The 24,859-nt window shown below is 41.5% G+C and overlaps 1 protein-coding gene and 1 long non-coding RNA gene across 5 annotated transcripts in view; both read left to right on the top strand.

The window, feature by feature from the left end:
* The window catches only part of LOC134226751 (uncharacterized), a 392,985-nt gene that overhangs the window by 31,863 nt on the left and 336,263 nt on the right, over positions 1–24,859 (top strand). The window lies entirely within an intron of this gene.
* On the top strand, positions 504–1,631 carry LOC134226756 (uncharacterized). Of its 3 annotated transcripts, none has more exons than XR_009983548.1 (4): positions 504–590; positions 795–984; positions 1,062–1,253; positions 1,323–1,631. It is a non-coding gene; the product is annotated as an uncharacterized LOC134226756 (long non-coding RNA). The 3 variants fall into 3 exon arrangements; XR_009983549.1 differs by having other exon boundaries at positions 1,062–1,257; XR_009983550.1 differs by having other exon boundaries at positions 1,062–1,257; positions 1,306–1,631.

Here is a 24,859-nt window from a genome sequence, read left to right as displayed (position 1 = left end):
TAAAAATGTTTCCTCAGATGACTATTGGAGAAAAAGATAGATACAAGTGGTGATTATAAATGAAAACATACGAGGTGAACGGCCCAGGGCCGAAAACCTCACAAATAAAGATAATAATAATAATAAATGAAAACATTACATGTTCTGTTGAACATGGATGGAACGGAACAAGATTAACGTTACGTTATTTAACTATAGTATATAACCAACAGTCGTTAGTAGTCAGATTGAACAACCAAGAGTACTCAACGTTTCAATTGTCGAAAGTAATATTTGATGACCAATATCAGTGAGTGCGCAATGGTGAAAAAATCCACACTGCACGAGAGAGATACCAACAATAAATGCAAAACATAAAGGTTTGAATGCATTAGATAAAGAATCAATACAATGTCTATATCTATTGTTGTAAAACTAGTTATACATAATTTTGCTAACGTGAAGGAGAGATGTAGTAGGCTGAAAATATTGTATACTATCATAGTAGACTATTGTCACAATAACTTTACTTTGACATTGACACCGGGACAGAGAGGGAGTGCTTTTATCAAGATCGAATCTCTACAACACCTAGCTGTGTATTCATCTTGGTTAGTCCTATGATTTCAAAGCCATTGAATATTTATTTATATACACACAAAGAACAAACATGGTTTTATTAAATGTTTTGCGCTTTAAATCCAAAAAAGTGTTTTTTTCTCCCTCAAATAAATGGTTAACCTTAATGCTAAGTTCTTAATTAAAAAGTATTTTTCTTATTTTCTGAGTGTAAATTTAAAAGTTCAACATTTCAGCATGAAAATAGTAAATCTGTCAAATCAAGAAAACAAAGCAGCACATACCGCGCTATTTTCTGATCTGAAAACGTCAACAGCTAAGTAAGAGAATCAGGATTGTTTTTCCGACCGTCCCTGGCAATAATTAAAAATTAGCTACGGTCCGAGTGCAAGGCCACAGCATGCCAAAGTGAAATTTGCCAAAAAGGTAAGAGACTAGATCAGGAATAATTAATACGTCTCCCAGTTCGTCAAAAAGTCGTCATTTCACACAACCAATTACAGTGCCTTTATTACTGCGTCATCTAACTGTGCAACGAAAAAGGTGCTCCTGGTCCTGCATTGTCTGACCGAATGTTTGCCGATAAGACTGCAATTATGCCATCGCGTGAAATCACTTGTCCAGTAGTTGACCGAACTGAAGTTTCAAGCACAAGTATTTCGATCATGGAAACCTTATGTCGCGGCTGTGTTCAAGTAAGTAAGTTAAATACCATGAATAAGCTCTATTCTACCCTTTGACTAACAGTGAATTTTTGTTATCAGGGACCCATACTCTACTCTGCGTTTCTAATAAAACCGTTGTCCGGAAGTTTCGATAAGGCGCAGAACTGCAGCTTGCGTCAAAGATGGACTATCAATGAGGAAACCAGTTTTTTCATGGCTTCTCACCGAGGTTTGCAACATGTCTGCTAGCCCGGAAATTAAGCGACTATTCCTACGCAGTAGATAAATTATGGGCTCATCGAATACACACATTCCAAACCGTGGATTGAATTTCTTGTTACTGTCCACTGGTAGCTCAGCATACCACACAAGTAAGTGCTATATTTTACTACTGTTGCATGTGCGTTTTTCAACAATACAGAGTAATAAAAAAATAGCTTAAAATGAAAAAAAACAATAGGTTCAGTCGAATTTAAAAGAAAAGCTTGAACAAATAAATGGGAAAACTTTTTTTTTGGGAAATTTGAACTTTTTTTCAGATTGAAAATATTAAACTTTTATTTCGACTATTTCGATTTGACGGTAACATTTTTTTTTAAATCAACCAACCAACCAACCATTCAACCATTTTATTTTAAAAGTTTTGCACTCTTATTTTCATAACCACATGTCACTTTTGGATCATGGGTGTAACAAAAATTCTTGTACTTTTGTTTTGAATAAACTAAGCTCTCTACGAAAAAAAATCAACGAAACTTTTTATTTTAACCAACGGTTTTCTTAATTTAATGTATGATTTTTCTTTCTGTGTAGTAAACGGCAAGTATTATTTAACTGCCACACAATCCCCCTCTTCTCAAGACTAAAAAAATATTTTTATTCTTACACTTCCCAGATGAAAATTGCTATATTCAAAGATACATTTTCTTATTAGTTGCTTTCCAATAAATAATGGAAGCTAATAGAGCGCTTATTAAGGGGCCCTCTTTAGCCATGAGGTAAGACGCGCGGCTACAAAGCAAGACCATGCTGATGGTGGCTGGGTTCGATTCCCGGTGCCGGTCTAGGGAATTTTCGGATTGGAAATTATCTCGACTTTCCTGGGCATAAAAGTATCATCGTATTAGCCTCATGATATACGAATGCAAAAATGGTAACCTGGCTTAGAAACCTCGCAGTTAACAACTGTGGAAGTGCTTAATGAACACTAAGATGCATGGTGGCTCTGTCCCAGTTTGGGGATGTAATGCCAATAAGAAGAAGAAGGGCGCTTATTCAACAAAAAATAGTCTTCAATTTTGCTTAATACTAGCTTTTTTCTGCTTTAATTATTTGTTGGGTTGCTGAATTTGACTATTGCAAGACCCATTTTTTTTCTTATTAATTATTGAATAGAAATCAGGAGCGGGAATGAGCTAAATACACGCTAAACTATTTTCTATGCCATGTATGCAGATGTCTTTTTTTCAAATAAGGTACACTGGGGGAAGTGGAAAAAGGGGGTAAGTGTAAAAATCGACTCGAAGAATTGGAATTGTACATATTTTACAGTTTTTACCACATCATAACATTATGCAAGAATATACTTTGATGCTCACATTAATACTATGTTGAAATTTGTATAATACATACACTAACACGGTAAACGCTTGAACTGTAATTTTAGGTTTTGCGAAAAGTTGATTTTTGCATTCATAAAATCAATTCTTATTTGCAGCAATTGTCCTTTTTTCAAGTGAATTTATATCACAGGTGACCATTATAATACAATTAAACTAATCCCGTTCAATTGGTAGTGGTTTGTACCAAGAAAGCAATTTATTCAAAGATTTTACACTTACCCCATGTATCAACCACTACGGGGGAAGTGGATAATGTTCTAATTAAGCAGTTTTTTCTTCCCTCCAGGGTTTATTTCGATAGTTGTGAATCTTAATATGTTCCTTCTTTGTTATCATTGTGATTCCAGTGGTGATTGGTCTAATATAAATGAGAAAATGCCTGATTAATCCACCTATCGGTATTGATGCCTTTCACATGTTTTAAATATGAAAAAAATGTATAAGAAAGTTAAAAATGGCACTGATAGGTAAATATATTCTAAAATTCACATTAATTTTTATTCATAACAAGTTCACCGTTGAATGCATTTTTTTTGCGAACAAATTGGTTAAGGACAAGTGCTTAAGAATAGCTGATGATTTTGTACGTGCTTTGCGGACACACATACATACAAATACGCACATACAGACAACATCTCAATTCGTTAAACTAAGTTGATTAGTTTATAACCCTGTAAGTCCCATTTTTCCTTTAAAAAGTTCATCTTTGGGGCGAGCATATAGATTTTACGTACACTTAGTGTTCGAGACGGCAAAACCAGCCTTCCCTTAGCTATTACTAGAATTCCTTGAGGATCTATTCCGTTAAAGTAATGATATTATTCCACAAAAGATACTCAGAGCAATTATCATATTGATATTAATTATATGTAACTAATCATCACTATTAAAGGTCAAGGTAACATGGGTTTTCCACTTACCCCATCCGACTAGGGTAAGTGGAAAAACAACTCATAATTTTAAAATCTATTTCCATAAATTTCAAGCGACCAAAATGGTATGAATTACCGCACAGTTGGTGCAAAATAGACTGTTTTCGATAGCCCATTTTGATTGAACGTATTTAGATCATTGAAACTGGTTTTACACTAATTCAAACATGCACTATCGATTTTTCCTTTTCCACTTCCCCCAGTGTACCTTATACGTTTTTTCGCATGTGTATTCTCAACTCTATTTCCTCCTCAATGTCCTCCAAGACTGTTCTCCACCTACAGTTTGGAAAGGAATATTGATTATTTACGATTCCGAGTGCTAGATATCACATTAGTATGCAAAATCATATTAATTCAGACGCTTTGCTGCACGTCTTATATTGTAAATATTGCAAGTATATTATATTATAGATCACTGTTGTTCACATGCTCATTACAAAAATAGCAACACTTAGTTGCAATGAGCACTTTATGCGAGCACCACTCGCGCTCATTACTAAAATAGCAACACTTAGTTGCACTGAGCACTTTATGAGAGCACCACTCGCGCTCATGTCGGACAGTATTCCGGTAAAAATGGTTCTCGACAACGATTCGACGGGAACAAGAAGGCGAGGTGCACAGCGGGCAAGGTGGATCGATCAGGTGGAGAACGATTTGCGGACCCTCCGCAGACTGCGTGGTTGGGGACGTGCAGCCATGGACCGAGCTGAATGGAGAAGACTTCTATTCATTGCACAGGTGACCTGTTAATAAATAAATAAACTCGCCCTCACTTAGCCCAACACTTAGTTGCACTGAGCACTTTATGTGAGCACTCACGCTCATTACTAAAATTAGTAACAATTAGTTGCACTGAGCACTTTATGCGAGCACCATTAGCGCTCATTACTAATATAGAAACACTTAGTTGCAGCATAAAAGGCTCATTATGCGAGCACTACTCACGCTCATTAAAAAATAGCAACACTTTGTTGCACATAACACTATCCAGGGGTGGCTTTGCGCATCTCGATTCGAATGTAATTCTATTGGCGCATTGATGTTGCATAAAGAAGAAGAAGGAGAAAGATGATAATCGAAAAAATCTCCACGGGAAACCATACGAAGAAGTTTTTAAAACTATTCTCAAAAATTCTAGAAGCAATTTAATTAAAAACGGTAAGCAGTACGGGGTTGGACATTTCTTATACATATCTTTTTCTTATAAATATCTTTTTTTAGTTTTCACGTAATACGTTAATCAGCTTTCACCACCATTAAGGGGCCGTACACATATTACGTAAGCACTTATGGGGGGAGGGGGATCATTATCTTACGCTCCATATAAATAAAACATCATTTGTATGAAAAAAATCTTACATGGGGAGAGGGGGGGTCGAAAAACCCAAAAAAAAATGCCTACGTAATATGTGTACGACCCCTAACCAAACTTTATCCAGTTTTAACTCTTACTGTTCAGCTATCATTGTTACCTGGGCAAGTTAGGGAGCGTCAAGGCGAGATGGTCGGTGTGCCCCGTGGGCATATACGAGCAACCCGGAGTTTGCTTCAAGTGCCTGGAACCGGGGCACAAGCAATGGGACTGCAAAGGCCCTGACAGAAGCAAGATCTGCCGACGCTGCTGATTGGAGGGACATAAGGCACAATGCTGCACGAACCCTCCCAATTGTTTGATTTGTTCCAGCAAAGCTGTGAACAGCAAGCACCCCATGGGGGGTTCGAAGTGTCCGGCATTTAAGCGTGCTGCAAAATCACAGTGCAGGTAGCGCAGCTGCCTGCATGGCCTCGTCCGAGTGTCCGGTGTGCGCAGGTTTAGAGGAAACGGCGGAACACGTGTCGTTCGTGTGCCCACGTTTTCGCGCAATGCGCAATGATTGTCGCATGTGGTCTGGACACTACCCCGGACAACCTAGTTTGGAGGATGTGTAAAGATGAAGTTGGCTGGAACGCCGTTTTATCGGCTATCGCCCAAATTGTCTCGGAGCTACACAGAAGGTGGCGCGTGGACTCAAGGATGGCTAATTCAGGCGCAAATAAGAGGTGGTACAAGGGTTCGGAGTCAGCTTCATGGGTCATACCGGTGGTCATGCCCTGTGGTCGAACTCGATCCTTTTATCGAACAAGTGGCCACGCGAAGAACAACATGGTATCGTCGCTTTCGCGGCGTCGGTCAACCGGGCGGATTCCGAGCCCGAGGACGGAAAAGGGTCCTCGTCAAGGCTGGGGCAGGCGTAGGCACCGCGTCGGCAAATCCCTCTGTGTGTTGGCGAATTGACCCTATCGCAGAGAGGTCAATTTGGGATGCACGTGGCATCATCATTCTTGATACCAGTCGTGCAGAAGGAAGTCGAAGTCGACCCTTCCCACCTTCCGAGGACATAGGGCGTGGTAGGGCCACCTGGAAAGCCTGCAATGCGCTGGCACGATACCATGGTGTTCTTCTAAAACAGCGAGTCACGATGTTCGGGTTTTTTTCTCGTTCGTTCGCTGTTTACGTTTACACTTCGTCGCGTTGGCGTTAATTTCTCCCGGACCCGTCATGGGAGACTCGGTGGCCGATTCGGTCGCTGGAAAAGTGCCTAAGCGCACTGCTCTTGGAGGCGCGGGTAACCCCTCCAAGCAGCTTTTACAGAGCAACGTGTTCTCTCCGTTGCCACTTGATGACGCCGGCAATCCGCCGTAAAAGAGGAAGAAGCAGCAATCGCAGCTGCCGCAGGTGCAACCGGAGCGGAAGGAGAAGTGCCCGCCCGTGTTTGTCAAGGGCGATCCACCGGATTTGCGCCCAAAAATTCGCCAGCTGATCGCTAAAGGGCTGAAATGTACTTTTCGGCTCTGCAGCGAGGGCGTGAAAGTAATGCCGGCAAAAAAGGACCATCATCAATCCGTCGTGGAGCTCTTCGAGGTCCACAAGTATGAGTACTACACTCATGACCACCCCGGCACGAAGCCGCTAAAGGCTTTGCTGCGAGGACTCCACGACATGAAGGAAGAGGAGCTAAAAGCTGAGCTCGAAAGTTGCGGATTGAAACCGGCGGCCGTGCACAAGATCGATCGTCACGACAAGACGAGGAGATATCGAGCTTTACCTGGTTCGCCTGGAGCACGGCTCCACCACGTGGAAGGACCTGAAGCTGGTCGGCGTTATAAATTACACCGTCGTTGACTGGAAGCGATATCGGCCAGTGCACCGCGACGTCACGCAGTGCACCAACTGCTTCAATTTCGGGCACGGCACCAGGAACTGCCGCATGAAGCCGCGCTGCAACAAATGTGGCGAGCTCCATCCGACCGATGAGTGCGACATGTTCATGTGGGTGGGCATGTTCGTCATTGAAAATGGCTGGTGGGTCTGGTCAATTGGAACGCTTGCTCACTAAAGAGCAAAATCATCGAGCTCAGCGATTTCCTTCAGGAGAAGGAGCTTGACGCGGCTTTCATCACCGAAACCCACCAGAAGCCCAAGGTAAGAGCAACAATTCCGGGTTTTAGGTTGGTGAGGTTCGATCGAACAAGCTCCATAGGGGGAGGAGTGGCAATCGCCTTGCGAAGCAACATTGCCTGCCGCCTGCTGCCGGACTTCAAGCTCAAATTCATCGAAGCCGTTGGAGTGGAAGTCACCACTTCCGTCGGAGTCGTCACTCTCATCGTGGCTTATTGTCCCACACAAGCCAAAGTCGACGATGGCATGTCGGCCGAGCTACGAAGGGATGTAGTCAAGCTCACTCGGCAGGGGCAGTTCATCATCGCCGGAGACCTGAACGCAAAGCACCAATCGTGGGGAAATACCGTCTCCAGCCGGAACGGAGTCGTCTGGTCCAACGACGAACTAGAGGGCCACTACACCATCCTGAGCCCTGACAGCTCTACTCGGTTGACACGGTCCGGGGCCCATGCTACGCTCGACATCTACATCATGAACACGCACAATCACGTCTCCCAGAACTTCAGTAAATCGGCCCGAGCTAACAAGGCGAAACTATCATAGAGTGAACTGACAGCGGTTCCAGCAGTGCGTCGACAACACCGTCGATTACGAGTTGGAAGTCCTGCAAGTCAGCGAAAGTCATCCCCATCCGGAAGCCTGGGCAGGATCCTTCCTCCCCCAAAAGTTATCGTCCCATCAGCCTTGTCTCAGGGTTATCCAAGCTATTCGAAAAAGCTATTCATCACCGGTTACTTGAGTCTGCCGAAAATCTCAACATCTTGCTCGAGGAACAGTTTGGTTTCCGACGCGGTCGGTCAACTGTACACGAACTGACTCGAGTTACCAACGTCCCCAGACGGAACAAGTTTGTCTCAAAAACATCCGCTATGGGCCTACTCGATGTCGAGAAGGCATTTGACAATGTATGGCATGATGGCCTGGTGTACAAACTACAACGCTACAATCTTCCCAGCTACCTGGTGAACATCATCAACAATTACCTGTCGGCAAGGGCATTCCGGGTCTCAATCAGCGGAGCGAGTTGCAATTCGCACAACATCGTCGCAGGCGTCCCCCAGGGCAGTATCCTCGGGCCCCTCCAGACCTCCAGAAGGCGGCATTCTGTCTCTTTTCGTAGATGACACCTCCATCGTCTACAACGGTAGAGTGATCAGAGCGCTAGTGGCAAAACTCCAACGAGGCCTGGATGTCCTGACAGAGTACCTCACCAGCTGGATGATCTGTATCAACGCGGCGTAGACCCAGGTCATCATTTTTCCCCATTCCAAATCCCCTAAACATGTTCCGCCTGGGGACTGTAAAATCATCCTCAATGGAACGACTGTGGAATGGGCCAATGAGGCCGACTACCTTGGCTTGACCATCGACAGCAAGCTTATTTTCAGGCAACAGTTTGACAAGACGGTGACAAAGTGTAACGTTTTGATGAAACTACTGTACCCTTTGATCAACCGCCGGTCGTCATTGTCCCTGTAAAAAAAACACTTGCTGTCTACAAGCAAATCATCTTCCCTGTGATCGAATACAGCATGCCAGTCTGGGAGAGCTGCGCTGAAACCCACCACCTCAAACTTCAACGGGTCCAAAACCAATTTCTGAGGATGATCCTCAACACCCCTCCCAGGACAAGAACATCCGAGGTCCACCGTCTGGCCGGGATGAAGACCTTACATGAACGCTTTGGTGAGTGTAAAGAAAAGTTTAGGGTTCGTTGCTTGCACGCGGACCAAGAAGCGCTTAGGGCGCTAGTTCCAATCTAGGTTATCAAATTTTTATTGTAAATATTAGTGTACATAGTAGTTAGGTTATCAAATTTTAAAAAACACACTAGCGCCTCCTAAAGGCCGTCATGATATATTATATTTTAAAACTCAGATAACAATATAAAAGAAAATCAAGTCGAAGTTGAAGGGCCAAACCGGCCGATCACTGTATATGTAAGGTACCCCGGGACAAGTGTGACCTAAAAAAACGCTAGTTCAGCAAAATCGTTAACGCATATTTAGAAAACAGGGTATTTCAGGAGATTAACCACGGATACATCATTATATGCTTCCGTTGTTGAAGTGTAGACGTGTTGTAAGCCATTTATTCAGTTACAAAAATATTGGTAGTGACATAAATAAATTTTCCTGTGAAACTCACTTACCCCTTCAAACGGGGCAAGTGGGACCTATTCTGCTTTATACTGTCGAACGAAACTAATTTGAAGAATGCCGATATAATGTTCATGTAATTTCTGAGTCGTAGTATTTCCAATCATGGATGGAGGTTTATTGCTTGTCAGTCTTTTGTTTTTGGCAAAAAGATAGGGATTGCAATGTTAGCAAATATAAAAACAAGACAACAGCCAGTTTACGGTTTAATTGGCTTTTATCTGGCTTTCCATTAGCTTACTTTCTTACCGAATGTGTTAGATGGAAGAGATGAGCAAATCTTTGTTCACTTTTCGAATGAATGTTTCTCTGTTTAGAACATAAATTATTAGGCTAGATGTACCAGTTGTGGCTATAGCACCAGTTGTCGCACTAGTGCTTTATATGCCAAATGGCCGATCAAATCACCGCAAACCAAGTTCATATCGATAAAGCATATTCATATGATACGATAACACCTTTGGTCTCTTCCAAAACAAGCAAAGCATAATTGATAAAATGAATTTGCTTAATTTTGACATCCTTTGCACCAGTTGTCGCACTAGTGGTCCCTATTTGGCCAGTCCCATAAGAAAACAATGGGATTTGCCAAATAAGGAACCAAAATTAAGAATAGTGCCACAACTGGTGCATGCGTTCCTATTATGGATTAATTTATTTTGAGGCTAATAACTAATTTTATTGTGGTTTTCACAGCTGTTCTAAGGAGCAGGAAGCAAAACCTTTCCCTTGATGTATAAAGTTCACCCACATGCCTTTTACTTATTTTTTTAAAAAATAGTTGTTCTTAAGTATGGCGACAATTGGTACACCCACCCTACATAAATTAGAACTTCAAAAGGAACGTTTTTATTCAGGCGATGCGCAGTATTGTAAATTTGTAATAGAACCAATGACCAATTTATGTCTTAAGCAATTTATTTATCTGAAAATCTGTTAATCTGATGCGATGTTTAAAAATAACAAAACACAAGAAAAAACCGTTGATCTATTGTAGAATAAATAGATTGTTTACACTGTAAACGGAAAATTTAGCATAGCTATAACCATTGCTCTTTTCCATGAGGAAGATAATTTCCAGAAAGTAAAATACACATTTGGTAAATCAACTGTACACTACTTCTTAACAACGAAACCAACGATATCAACTGCATTTGATTCAAATCCATATGATACATGAGTGTCGGTCGGAGTTATTTTTCACTAGAAAACAGGTATGAGCATGGCTCTATCGAAAATGTTTTTCAAATATGTCCCATTTGCCCCATGTATGTTAAAACTTAAGGGCAAGTGAAAATTGCAGATTTTGGCTTTAATCAAAACTTTTAAATCGTTTTCGATGTCACACAATTATTTAATTGCTCAAAATATTCACTTTCCACATCAATGATGAATTCAGAAACGACTATTTTTTTGGAAATTCATTGAATAAAAATAAAAGTGATAGATTTTGCCAGTAGTTTAAAGTCATGATTAAACAATACCATTAGTATGGTGCCGCAAATTGTTTTGATTCCATTTTTTTTTTGTGTCAGGCGAATTCGTTGATAATTCTGCTTCATCTTTCTAGAACATTGTTACCATTAAAAACGTTCACCGATTAATCGGCAGCCATAGTACCCACTTACCCCGTATTTTCACTTGCCCCGGGGTACCTTATAAACAAAATAATTGTAGAACAAAAAATGATTGAATAAATAAGAATTTTACTATAACTACTTACGATGTTCGGTGCTGCAAGGACACGCAGCTAAGCTCGAGGGTGCGTTGTGCACTGGCCCCCCTTTGAATCATTAGTTTCTGGTTGTACTGAAGGGACGATGGGCTTGGCGGCAATGGAAACGGTTTAGCGGGTCGGGGATGTAGTCCTGCCTCCCTCGTTTGCTGTTGGAGGTGATCCCTATCCCCGCACTTCCTGGATAACCCAGGATGTCTGTTGAGCAGATTCCCCCTCCATTGCTTAGGAAGAAAAAAAAACACACATGGGCTGCGAAATGGTGAGTTTACATCTGGGAAGGAGCGACCTACACAGCTCTGGTCTTCACAAGTTCCAATCTCATGCTTCCACGGGTCTTCCGATGACAATCGAACGCCAGCTAAGGGTTTTGTACTTAGCTGGTAGTGCAGCCTGGGCACTGTTGTGCTTCTGACATTCGCTAGAATGAGGGGGTACGACCAAGGGGACCATCGTCCCTAACCCCTAATCCCAAGGCGTCAAGCGACCCGTGCCGACATAAAAATATGATGTTATAAATCAATACCAAATTTTCAAAACGACTTATCTGCTTTCGTAAACAAAGATTCAAACGCTGATTTGACGAACCTGATAGCACTCCCATGCGGTGTCAGGCCATTTGGCCGACGGTCATTAGGCCGAATGGTCATTAGGCCGAATGGCTGTTAGGCCGAATTAGCAAAAAGAAGCAAAAATTGAAAAATGGGAAGTTTATTCTTCACAATACCCCTTCTTTCTTCTCCCTTGTTGCATCTTCCATCTTCTATCTGTCTCCTTCCTTCCTAATTCTTCCTGCTTTCTTCCTCCTTCTTCTTTCCTTATTCTTCATGCTTTCCTCATTCTTCCTGCTTTCTTCTTCTTTCTTCTTTCTTCCTTCTTCCTTCTTCCTTTTTCCTTCTTCCTTCTTTCTTCTTCCTTCTTCCTTCTTCCTTCGTCCTTTTTCTTTCTTCCTTCTTCCTTTTTCCTTCTTCTTTCTTCTTTCTTCTATCTTTTTTCTTCCTTCTTCCTTCTTCCTTTTTCCTTCATCCTTCTTCCTTCTTTCTTCTTCCTTCTTCCTTCTTCCTTATTCCTTATTCCTTCTTTCTTCTTCCTTTTTCCTTTTTCCTTCTTCTTATTTCCTTTTTTTTCTTTATTCCTTTTTTTCTTCTTTATTCTTCCTTCTTCCTTCTTCGTTTTTCCTTCTTCCTTCTTACTTCTTTTTCCTTTTTTCTTCTTCCGTTCTCCTTATTCCCCACTTCGCACTACTCACTTCCCACTCCCCAGTTCTCATTCGGCCTAATGACCGTTCGGCCTGATGACCATTCGGCCTAATGACCCAGCATCCTCCCATGCAAACCAACATCATCAACAGGTAGCAGAAGCCTTCATCTACGTATTGATGGTATTGGATTGCGTGGGAGTTTAATCAGATTCGCAGGGCCGAATGAAGGGGGGCCAGGGGGGCGTGGCCCCCTCAAATCTTATGTACCAAAACCAACCTTTTTTATACATTTTGTGGCCCCCACAAGCTGTCGGCCCCGGGCCCCCCTTCCGGCTAAATCCGGCCTTGCAGATTCGTCAAATCGACGTTTGAATCTTTGTTTACAAAAGCAGATAAGTCGTTTTGAAAATTTGGTATTGAAATGTATGAAAATTGCTCTATGAAAATAAAATAATTTAAAAACATGAAATATAAAAAAAATGAAGATACAAAAATATGAATACATGAAAACATATATGTAAGCATTGGAATATGAAAATATTAAAAATTATGAAATATAAAAAGTGTTCTCGGCGGAAGGAAAACATTGATTGCTAACTTCAGTATATAACAAAACACTGAAGAAGTTTTCAAGTAGAAAATGAAACACGTATCTGTTGATACAAAGTGATTATAGTTTAAGTAAATGGTAACATTTCCCCTAAGACGCTCAATAATAATTAATCGTTTGCTGTTAGTGTTGTGGAGCAAAAACCGGTTCTTCTCAGGATTAGCATTTTATGTGAAGAAAAAATGACATCTTTTGGGTCCCGCGCCACCAGTGATGATGCTGGTGTGAAATAAATGGGTGTTTAGCCGAGTACTGATCCCGAACCCCAGAAAAGATTTATATTTCTTCGCTTTTAGCTTATTATTTTGCTTGTGTAAATTCAAAAGGGTCCAATTAGAGACATTTGAGCTGGGAAATTTTATGAATAATAAAACTTACATTTCAATAATCGAATCAAATGGTTTTCTTTTGTGCTTCAAATTTACAGTCAGCAATTGGGCTGGGTGATTTATAGCTTCAGCACCATGTGCCTTAAATAACATTGTTTCGATGTCTTATCAAGCAATTTTATGGGATCATGATTCTAGCAGATAACTCAATTAGGAATTGCCCCAAATCCATTCCTCATCGCGTCGCGAGTGCGCCGTTATTCCTTCTGTTGCTCACCCTATAGCGTGGTAGCGGTAGCTAACCAACAGAGTGTTCAGTGGAACTGTTTAATTTGTAATGGGGAAACGGAAACTTACTTTGGGGAAGCTGTGCTGTACGCGGCGCATAACCGGCATATGGCAATTGAAATGATTTACCGTCCTGTCAGAAGAGACTGGAAACCGGAAGGCGAGTGGAACGCAACTGGTGCAAATTTCAGTGTTATGTCGAACCTCGGAAACATCTGCTCCAACATCGCATGATGCCTTGCGCCAGAACTAAAAGGGCAATACGTCTTTTTCAATTCGCATCGGTGAACATGGTAATGAATGTCGAACAATTTATGATTGCAAATGGTGCTGGTTACATGATAATATTTGCTCTAAAACTTTAGCGGTTTAGTTCAGTGTATCGGTTGGGAATATGATTGGCAGCATTAGCACGCTTTTAACTAATAATTCGAATAAACTTCTAAACTTAATTTGTAATGTTGTTATAAAACATTGTAAGAAAATCTTTGTACATGTGTCATATCGATTGCAACATACGTCGGTTTATTTGTTCAGTATCTCATCATTTACCTGAGCTGCCGTAATCTGAATTGTCAAAATCTATGTTCGTCTTTTTATGTTTGGGAACCTGATTCATCGGAGGGGTGGTTGGATTCCCTTCTCCACGCCTCTGATTCACTGGGGGTAACCAGTTACCTGCAGAAACTGGAGAGCACCTACCGCTTGATGTGTCTCAGGGTGATATCGGCCTACCGCACGGTATCGCGCGACGCATCCTGCGTGATAGCGAGTATGATGCCAGTCGGGCTGGTCATCCGGGAGGACGAGGAGTGTTTTGACCTACGTGGCACCATAGGAGCCCGCGAGCGTACCAGGGTGACTTCGGTTGCCAGATGGCAGCGCAAGTGGGATAACTCCTCGAAAGGTAGGTGGACCCACCGGCTGATTCCTAACATATCAAGCTGGGTGGGGAGACCCCATGGGGAGGTTCACTTCCATCTGACACAATTCCTGTCAGGCCATGGCTGTTTCCGACAGTACCACCACAGGTTTGGGCACGCGGAGGTCTCCGTCTGCCCTGACTGCCCAGATGTTGACGAAACTGCAGAGCACATACTGTTCGTATGTCCTCGTTTCGACGTCGAAAGAAGAGCAATGCTAGACGTTTGCGGCCGGGACACAACTCCGGATAATCTTATCCAAAGGATGTGTCAAGCGGTGGAGAAGTGGAACGCAGTCTCGACTGCAACCACTCAGATTGCCTGCAGCTTGCAGAGAATCTGGCGCGCCGAGCAACAACCGACAAGCATGACTAACTTGTGATTGGTAAGTTAGAGCGAAAATGCCGAACGCGAATAAGGGTGTGAATGGTCTGCCCATGCAGAGGTAATGGCGCAGCGGGTGGCAACCGAGATCGTCACCTCGAAGCATGGCAGAAGGGTGATGAATAGGTGTATGTATGGACTGCACACGCCGCGCTGGGAGTAGCGCAGGAATGTTGGTTCCTACGACTACTGATACCCCGCGGCGTGGCAGAGGAGTGTGGGTGAGCATCCAAGTTAGTCTCACATGGTACGAAAGGAATGAGTTGAGTCGTGTTGAGCTAGTCTCATATGGCATGAACGAGGTGAGTCAGACTCACATGGTAAAACAGAAGTGGGAACCTAAGCGAAGAGTCCCACAAGGGATGCCAGAGGAAGTGTTAGGTCGAATGACTCGAGTAGTATGTGTCAGCGCGAACTGAATGAAAGAGGTGAGCAGTCTCACATGGTACGATAAAGGTGGGCATACAAGTTAGTCCCACACGGCATGAGAAGGGTGGGCACAAAAGTTAGTCCCGCACGGCATGAGAAGGGTGGGCACACAAGTCAGACCCATAGGAGCGTTAGCGTGTGTGCAAGCATGGAGTGTATGAGCATGAATCAAGGGTTTGGGTGGGCATACAAGTTAGACCCACATGGCATGAGAAGGGTGGGCACACAAGTGAGACCCGCACGGCATGACAGAGGTGCAACAGAGTATGTAGGGTGTGTTTGAGGGTGCGATAGAGCGAGCACCCAAGTCAGTCTCGCACGGGACGGATGCCTGTGTGAGCGGGAACGAGCGAGTACGTTTAGTACTGCCATCCCCCAGAAGTAGTACTGGGAGGTAGTTCCTGGGGGAAACGATGGTGGAGCCCAAGGGAGTTTAGTCGGTATTACCGGTATGGTCGAGTCCGACACTCCAGTACACTTCCGTGTGGTAGTTTGGCAACTACAATGCACGTGTACTGGGTTAGTGTGTAAATGCATTCTCCCTTGTACAAAAAAAAAACGCCTCTGATTTAGTTTCCCTGGTACGATGTGGGTCTGCTTACCGAACACCGTTCGCAGCAGCGTATTGTACGCCCTAGATTTCCGCAACCGTAGCAGAATATTACTTTGGGTCTTGGGCACTCTCTCCAGTCATGACCTTGCTGTTGACAGTTCCAGCAGGCTCGCTGTCTTGTTGGTGGACCGTTGAGTGTTGGTTGGCCTGCTCGTTGAATTTGTTGAATATCGGATTGGATCTGCGTTGCTGGTGGTTTACTCTCCTTGACCGGACACGGACGCATTGCGTTCACTGCTGCCGACTCCTTGCTGCCGTAGTCGGATTCCTCCACCTCCATTGGCGAAACTAAGGGAAAAGTCTAGAGGGGGCTAAATTTGTTTTGAGTTTTTCTTTTTTACAGGCAAAACACAGAAAATCTACTATGTTCGCTTTGCTAGCCTATCAAACAGCTGATTCAACACATCTATAGACGACTTGAATATTAAAAATGATGTTCTTCGACGTTCTGACCTCATGATATAAAAAAATCTAGAAATATCTTAGGATTCTTGAAAATAACAAAGCAAAAAAGGCTGTTGTGGCTTAGAAATCCTTCCGAAAAAAATCCAACTTTTCTCTCATAATTAATGGTTAGTTATCTCTTCTTGAAATCTAAGTGTTTGCTGAATTTACTGGCATTTCGAAATTTTCGAAAAAAACCCAGATTAATCCACCTAGCGGTGATGGTGCCTTTCTCGTTCGTTCAAAAGGTTTGGAAAAATCTCAAATAATACCAATATGTGGATTGGTCTTATTTTTCATATTTTTTTATATGTATAAAAAAAATTCTCGCCAAACGCAATTTGTTGCAAACAAATCGGATGAGCATAAGAGCAAAAAATGGCATTTTATTTTGTAGTTTTAAAATTAGTATTTTCGTCATAACTTTTGACCCAATTGTACGACCCGGCCAAGTTTCTATAGGAAACAATGGGACAAGATTCTGCGTCGAATGCAATCTGTTGCGAGCGACCTGAGAAGCACACATATTGCACATCAATCACATTAACTTATATATGACCGGATTCAGTAACTATATGGTTACTGCAACCAGATTTGTTGAACTTGTGTTGCTTGGGGAGGAATAGATGAAGTCTAAGTGCTAAAAAAAAGAGCTAGACTTTTTTGAACTCTTTTGCGTTGCGTTGCGTTGCGTTGTAACGGAGTATTTCGTAGATTGCATACTAATAGCTGTCATGTATATTCTTTAAATTTCTTACTCCAACTGCTTATAGATTACTACTTGGGATTTAATAGCAATCCAATTGGAGGTCCAAAATGATAAAGCATGAAAGCTACCATTGCCGGCCACGCCCATCTTCTCCGTTACTAGGGAAAGGAAGGAAATGATGATATGACATCTACTTAACGAGAGGCCAGCGACTCACCGACGCCCTCATATATGTCAAGGAGTTGGATGGTTGGTAGGGTATATAGTTAAGGAGTATCATCATAAGCAAATGATATAATAAGTTTGTATGGACGTTGGGAGTGATCATGCTAAGAAATTTATGTCACTCCATTGTTGATTTCCTTGGGATGGGGCAAAGCTATTAAACTTGCCCTGGCTAATTAGCCTAGGTTTAAGCGCCATTGTTCGCTCTCTGAAACGAGAATAAAAATATGTTAAATGTCCCTTCCCCCAATTTGTTTCCAATTGAGATTTTTTTTTAATATAGAGAGAAGTTTTAATATATACCCTTAACAATAACGAGAATGAAACATGTAACCTGAAGGAATTATTTTTTTCTTAAAGTAGGAAAAAACAAACTATTGATTCGCATTTATTCAACGAGAAATATTGTTTAAAGATCTATCAGGCGATTAAGTCTGTATGAGCAACACAACTAAAATTCAAGCTGATTCAACCTAGAGATGAATTGATTCACACATATTTTATTGAACAATTATCCAATGTGAAAATATGCAATAAATTACTTGTCCGAGCTGGAATTTAGCTTATAAATGAAAGGTAATAAAACCGGGAGAGTAATTAAATAAAGAAATGTTTGTGTTACACTTGAAATGATACAAAAATAATAATGTAAATATGACGGAGACTAGGGCTGAAAGTCTCCTTAATAAAGATACAAAAAAATGTAAATAAAAAGCTCATTAATTCTTTTTCAGGGAAGAGTTTGAGTCTTATGGTTTGTTTGTTGTATCTTTGGTTTTAGGCATACAATGGGCAAAATGCTAATACAAGGCAAAAACCCACCATTTCCAAATCTTAAATCGTAACTCGCAGATCTTAATGTGGTTGAAATCGAATATCAAAGACAAAAATAACGGCGAACTAAATGGCAAATGGATGATAAAGATCTCACCGAATTTTGAAGCCGTTTCATCGTGGAAAATCAGGAAGCATTTGTTTGAGATATCCGAGGTCCATCTTCTTGTTTGAACTGATAAATACATAAAATGTCATTTTGAGGAGGAAATGGTTGAGTCCTTGGGCACATATAATATATTCTTGTGTAAAGCGCCCCTACAATCTCAAGATCGGCAAGCCAGTCACTTTTCACTATCATTGAAAATTAGTTCACTTTAAAAAAAAAACCACTACTGATTTTTCGACATATTGTAGAACTTGCAGAGAAATCTTTCACCTTTTTCTCGAATTTCCAAATATTCAAAAATAATGGCAGCGAAATGCTGCTGTCCAGAAACACCGCTAGACTTTTTTGAACTCTTTTTCACAATAAATAGTAATTTGACCATAACATCTAAGCCCATAGTCCGATCTGGCCAATTTTCAATAAGAAAATATGAGACATTCTGCGTCGAATGCAATTTAATGCGAGCAAATCGGTTGAGGATAAGTGCCCGAAAAATGAGTGACATTTTTTTTAGCGATTTTTCCATAAAAAATGGTATAATTTTCGATCCCATAGTCCGATATGGCCAATTTTCAATAGGAAACAACGGGACAGGATTCTACGTCGAATGCAACTTGTTGTGAGCAAATCGGTTGAGGATAAGTGCCTGAAAAACGAGTGACATTTTTACACGATGTTTTCGTATGATTTTGTGTTTTGGACATAACTTTTGATCCCATAGTCCGATCTGGCCAATTTCGAATAAGAAACAATGGGACAGGATTTTGCGTCGAATGCAACTTGTTGCGAGCAAATCGGTTGAGGATAAGTGCCCGAAAAATGAGTGACATTTTTAACGCGATTTTTCGTAGGATTTTGTATTTTGGCCATAACTTTCGATCCCATAGTTCGATCTGGCCAATTTAAAAAGGAGACAGTGGGACAGGATTCAGCGTCGAATGCAACTTGAGGCGCGCAAATCGGTTGAGGATAAGTGCCCGAAAAATGAGTGACATTTTTACACGATGTTTTCGTATGATTTTGTGTTTTGGCCATAACTTTTGATCCCATAGTCCGATCTGGCCAATTTCAAATAGGAAACAATGGGACAGGATTCTGCGTCGAATGCAACTTGTTGCGAGCAAATCGGTCAAGGATAAGTGCCCGAAAATGAGTGACATTTTTACGCGATTTTTCGTATGATTTTGTATTTTGGCCATAACTTTCGATCCCATAGTTCGATCTGGCCAGTTTCAAATAGGAAACAATAGGACAGAATTCTGCGTCGAATGCAACTTGTTGCGAGCAAATCGGTTGAGGATAAGTGTCCGAAAAATGAGTGACATTTTTTACGCAATTTTTTCGTATGAATTTGTATTTTTGCCATAACTCTCGATCCCATAGTCCGATCTTGCCAATTTCAAATAGGAAACAATGGGACAGGATTCTGCGTCGAATGCAACTTGTTGCGAGCAAATCGGTTGAGGATAAGTGCCCAAAAAATGAGTGACATTTTGTTGAGTAGTTTTGCGCACACACACACACACACATACACACAACACACACACACACACACACACACACACACACACACACACACAGACATCACCTCAATTCGTCGAACTGAGTCGATTGGTATATAACACTATGGGTCTCCGGGCCTTCTATAAAAAGTTTGTTTTTGGAGCGATCATATAGCCTTTACCGTATACTTAGTATACGAGAAAGGCAAAAAGGCAAAATTCTAGAACACTTTCCCATATAAATTTAGGTTTGCCAATCCGGAGATAGCGAGTTCGATTCTCAGTCCAGTCTATGATGTTTTCAGGTGGGAAACAATGTCGACTCCCTCGGGATAGTGTATCCTTTGTACTTACCACACAAGATACATACTCATGCATTGCCGGGCATAGAAAGCTTTCAAATAATAGCTGAGAAAATGCTAATACTAAAAAGAAGTTAAAAAGTAGGCCAAGACCTAGTTGGAATGTAGAGCCATGGAAAAAGAAGAACAAGAATATTTTCGAAAGTATTCTTTTTATAAACCTTTAATAAACACTATTCATATGTAAGAAATAAAGAGATTGCACCCCCGGATTAGTAAAAATTACTAACGAAACTCTAGAACTGCTGAGAAAATCCATTGAAAATTTACAATTTTTTAGAAATTTTTCGGTGACCTAAACATTATGTGACTCTATGAACCTTAAATATTTTTTCCGAGATTTAGTGTTGTCTCAATAATAAGACCATATAAGCAGTTTTATTTTTTACTTGAATTTTCTATAATATATGTGCAATGCCTATGCAAAGTAGCAAACATTCTAGGGGGGGCTAATTTAATCCTAAGTGGGGCTAAAGCCCCCCTTAGCCCCCCTGTAGTTACGCCAATGTCCACCTCTATGTTTTGAACTATCTTCCTTGGTTCGCTCATCTGATGAAGGCTCGGGTCTTCTTCTTACTTCTTATTGGCATTACATCCCCGCACTGGGACAGAGCCGCCTCGCAGCTTAGTGTTCATTGAGCACTTCCACAGTTATTAACTGCAAGGTTTCTAAGCCAGGTTACCATTTTTGCATTCGTGTATCATAGCCTCACGATATTACTTTTATGCCGAGGGAAGTCGAGACAATTTCCAATCCGAAAATTGCCTAGACCGGCACCGGGAATCGAACCCAGCCACCCTCAGCATGGTCTTGCTTTGTAGCCACGCGTCTTATCACACGGCTAAGGAGGGCCCCTATAAGGCTCGGGTCCGCTGCATCAATTCGGCGATTCAGCCTGACCAAATGTTGGAGATCGCTTACTTCAACGATTGATATTTTCGATCGGTAATACTGCCTCATGTTTTCCCAGATTACTTCGAATTTCCTTGTTGTCGATAGCGGCTTTGACAGCATCCGGTTTAGTTCCTCGATTTCGGTAACGAATGCGATAAAGGTCTCTCCGCGTTGCTGCTTCCTTTCTTGGATTTTCTGGCGGATTCCTTGATCCTGGTTTGGATTGCCGAAACGATACTTGATGAGCCTCTCGAACGTTGGCCAATCCTCGAACTCGTCCACAAAAGTGAAAAACCAGTCGGATGCCTGTCCTTCCAACAAAAGATGAACATCTCTCAGGAGTTGTCGTTCCGGTACCCCTTCCAGCTCTATAATCTTGTTCAGTTTGTAAAGAAAGTTCTCTACACTAACCGTCCTCGAATCGCCACTAAATCTGAGCTTCCATTTCTCCACTCGTTTGAGATGATCCCTCATGCCATGTTGTGGCCTACGATCGCCTGATATCGCCCATTTCTATGGCCTCCTCTTGATCGGTTGATGCTTCCCTCTGGATCTTCAGAGTCATACCGTTCCTCGTGCTGTCTCCAGTTTCTCCAAGCTTGTTGCTGAGTTTGTGCCATCTCCCTGTGCCGGTTTCTTCTACCAGTTCCGTGTCTGGCATCCTCTTCCCACGGGACAATCGGTGAAAATAATCCGGATCGCATCGGCCTAATGTTCACCCGATCTTGGACCTGTTCTGTCTCCGGTGCCTGTCGCTCTTTTATTAATTTTGAAGCAATTTGTAGAGCTTATCTTCTTCGCTTGACGTATTCTGGTTCGCTGGTGGTGGTATGGGTTCCAATACCGTCGTACTCTGTTTTGCTGGGCTCTCTCTTCTGGCTCCCGCCGCTTGGGCAACCGGTGGTTCCCGCTCCGTCAACAATTTCGTTACACTTTCGAGCATCCGTTCTAAATGATCCATTCGCTGGTGCATCTGGTCACCTTGTCTCTCAGTTTTTGCTACACTCGTTGGGTTTTGTTCGGTTGGTGTTCGGCGGACTGTCTTTGGAATCGTCCCTGTCATTTTTGGGGTGCTGCTCTTAGGTGCAGGTTGCTCCACTTGAAAAGACCTACGATTATCTGCTTCGCTTAGCAAGTCATTAATCTTCTCTATAAACTGGGAAGCTGGTGGCCCTATTTTGTACTCTTTCATACACTCTTCGACACGACGCGCTAACTTACGTTTCATTTGAATTTCACTTTCCTGCTCTGCTAAACACCTTTTTACGCGGTAATAGTAATGCAACACTCTCGAAATTAATCGTTGTTCCAACCCGTAGCGTTGGAGCGAATTTATTAGGTCTGTGACCTGACCTTCGATACAGTCATATTCTTCTACTATGTTATAAGGTGAGGGATATATATATATAAGGTAAGGATATATATATATATATATATATATATATATATATATATATATATATAAGGTGAGGGAATTTCTCATTTTTTTTCACATCATCTTTAAAAAGTGTGCGCAAATGCCTCTGCTTACTTGCCAAATCAAGAACCGCAACTTTCTCATCTAAAACGCCTCTAATGAGGAGTTCGTAATCAACTTCCTCCAAGTTTAAATGTTCAACGTATGGAAATTTATCCATTTTATGAAAGAGATGCGAATGCCAAATAAAATAATTAATAATTAAACCAAACCAAAAAATTACATTAATAGAGTAAAAAGTAATGTTAAACAGAAAAAAACACGTCTATGAAAATCAATCTTTTAATCTACAAATAATAAGAATAATAATAATTATCGTATGGAGAAAAAAAATATAACTATGGAAAATTCAAAGATTTTGAAAAAAAAAAACAAAAAAAATGCAACCATAAATGAGATTATTTGCCAATTCTGTTGGGCGCCAATTGCAACCCGACAGCCTCACGAGTTCCCCGAAACAAGTAAAAATGGCTTAAGCGCCACTCCCGGAGAAGACCATCTACCATGTTTATGGGTTGCCCGACCTATGAGACCCTTATGACCCTTCAAGTTTTAACAAATACGGGAGGGAAACGAGTTGGCTGGCAGGGGAATGCAAGGGATTCACGACTGGAAGGAAAGACAAAGGAAAGCGTAAGTGTTCAGAATACTGATTACCGCCGACGACGTCAATAATGCCTTCGCGGCTGCCATCATCACGGGACGCTTGACCCTAAAACACTTCGAACGATCCAGTTCGAATAAAAAGCTATCCGTGGTTGTTTTCAGGCCAACCTCCCCGGTAAATTAACCTGCTAAACTTCAAAAAACGACCCGAAAACGTGAAGAATCTTCTACTTTCACCTCATCAGAATTCCCTCCAGAGGAACCGTCCAGATACTTTCTTGCCGCAGTATATTCGATCACAGGATTCAAAAAAAGTAAGAATTCTACTTCATTTTACAATACAAATTTATTCCTCTTCTTTATCGACATCGATTTGTTCTTGTGTGGGTAGCCCTAATCTACTGGTTTTCCCTCAATCTGACTAACGTGCGGAAACTTATTCATTTTAGGTGTACAATAGGAGTGTGCAAAGTTAATTTTTGCCGATTACCGACGAATGGACGAACGAACGCACAGTGATGCCAAGGCGGAAAAAAGTGAAGAAAATTGAGTTGAGCGTACAGCTTCGAAAGTATTTTTATAATTTTTCATAATGTTTGAAATGTCTTCCCTCAAAATTTCACGAAGATTGGATGAAAGTTGCACAGGGTGCATCATGTCGATCCAATGGTAAATCAAAGATGTTTTTTTAAATTGCTTGTAACATGTATGGCGAAGACATGATGTCGTTCAACCTGATTTTTAACTATGAGCACGCAATCGCACGCATGCCGAATCGGGCTTATTTCAAAGCTTATTTATTCAGCTTTTCGGGGATATGATGATTATTTTGCGCAAATCTGCGCAAATACCATTTTTCTTCAAAGCATTCTTCAAGTAAACATAAGCATTAACACGCCGAATACAGTGATCAGAAAATCGTGGGAACTAAATTTTCAAACAGCTGTATCTCAAGCGCCTTTCGACCGATTTTCACAATTCTTTTACGGATGTCTTACCTATCTCATCTAGTTTATTCATACTGGTGAGATATGTTTCTAGGGATGCTCAATTTGTCCCTAGAGGGGCGTGAGTAAGGATGTTTTTTTATTCAAAATATAGTAAATCTTAATTTACATGACATTCTTCAGTCGGAACTTACAAGTTCAAAAAATGTTTTATAACACTATTCAAGCATTGACTATACTATGTGTCAACAAAATGTTTCTTTTGTACATCCCTAGTGACTCCAAAATGACCTCTATAGTAATAAAAATAAGTAATAAGTAATAAATAAAGATTATATGCAAATGTTGACGATGAAAACTACGGAAACCCGCGCCAATGGAAACCCTTCATGTCCATGTAGGTCGATAGAGGCCAGGGGAATGATATTCTACTCAGTTTTGCCCAAATCAAATGTTCTAGGATCTCCAAACTGCTTAGGAGTTTGGATCAATTGGTCTACCAAGTCAACTGAGCTCGATAGCTATCTGGAATCGACTAATCATGTCCACACAAGTCCTTAGAGCCCACGCATATGATTTACAGCACAGTTATACCCATACCAGATGTTTCAGGTTCTCCAAACTGTTCTGGAGTTTAGATCAATCGGTCTACCTGGTCAACTGCCCTCGATAGCTATCTGAAATTGACAAGTCGTGTCCACACACATCCGAAAAGCCCACGTGTATAGTTTTCAACTCAGTTATACCCCAATCAGATGTTCTAGATTCTCCAAACTGTTCTGGAGTTTGGATCAATTGGTCTACCAGGTCAACTGTACAAATCTGACAGCAATAAGATGTCCATCAAGTCAGT

Source organism: Armigeres subalbatus, chromosome 3 (genome assembly GCF_024139115.2).
Source record: "Armigeres subalbatus isolate Guangzhou_Male chromosome 3, GZ_Asu_2, whole genome shotgun sequence".
NCBI lineage: Eukaryota > Metazoa > Arthropoda > Insecta > Diptera > Culicidae > Armigeres > Armigeres subalbatus.
Note: the sequence above shows the minus strand (reverse complement) of the source record. Positions and strands in the feature narration are given on the sequence as shown.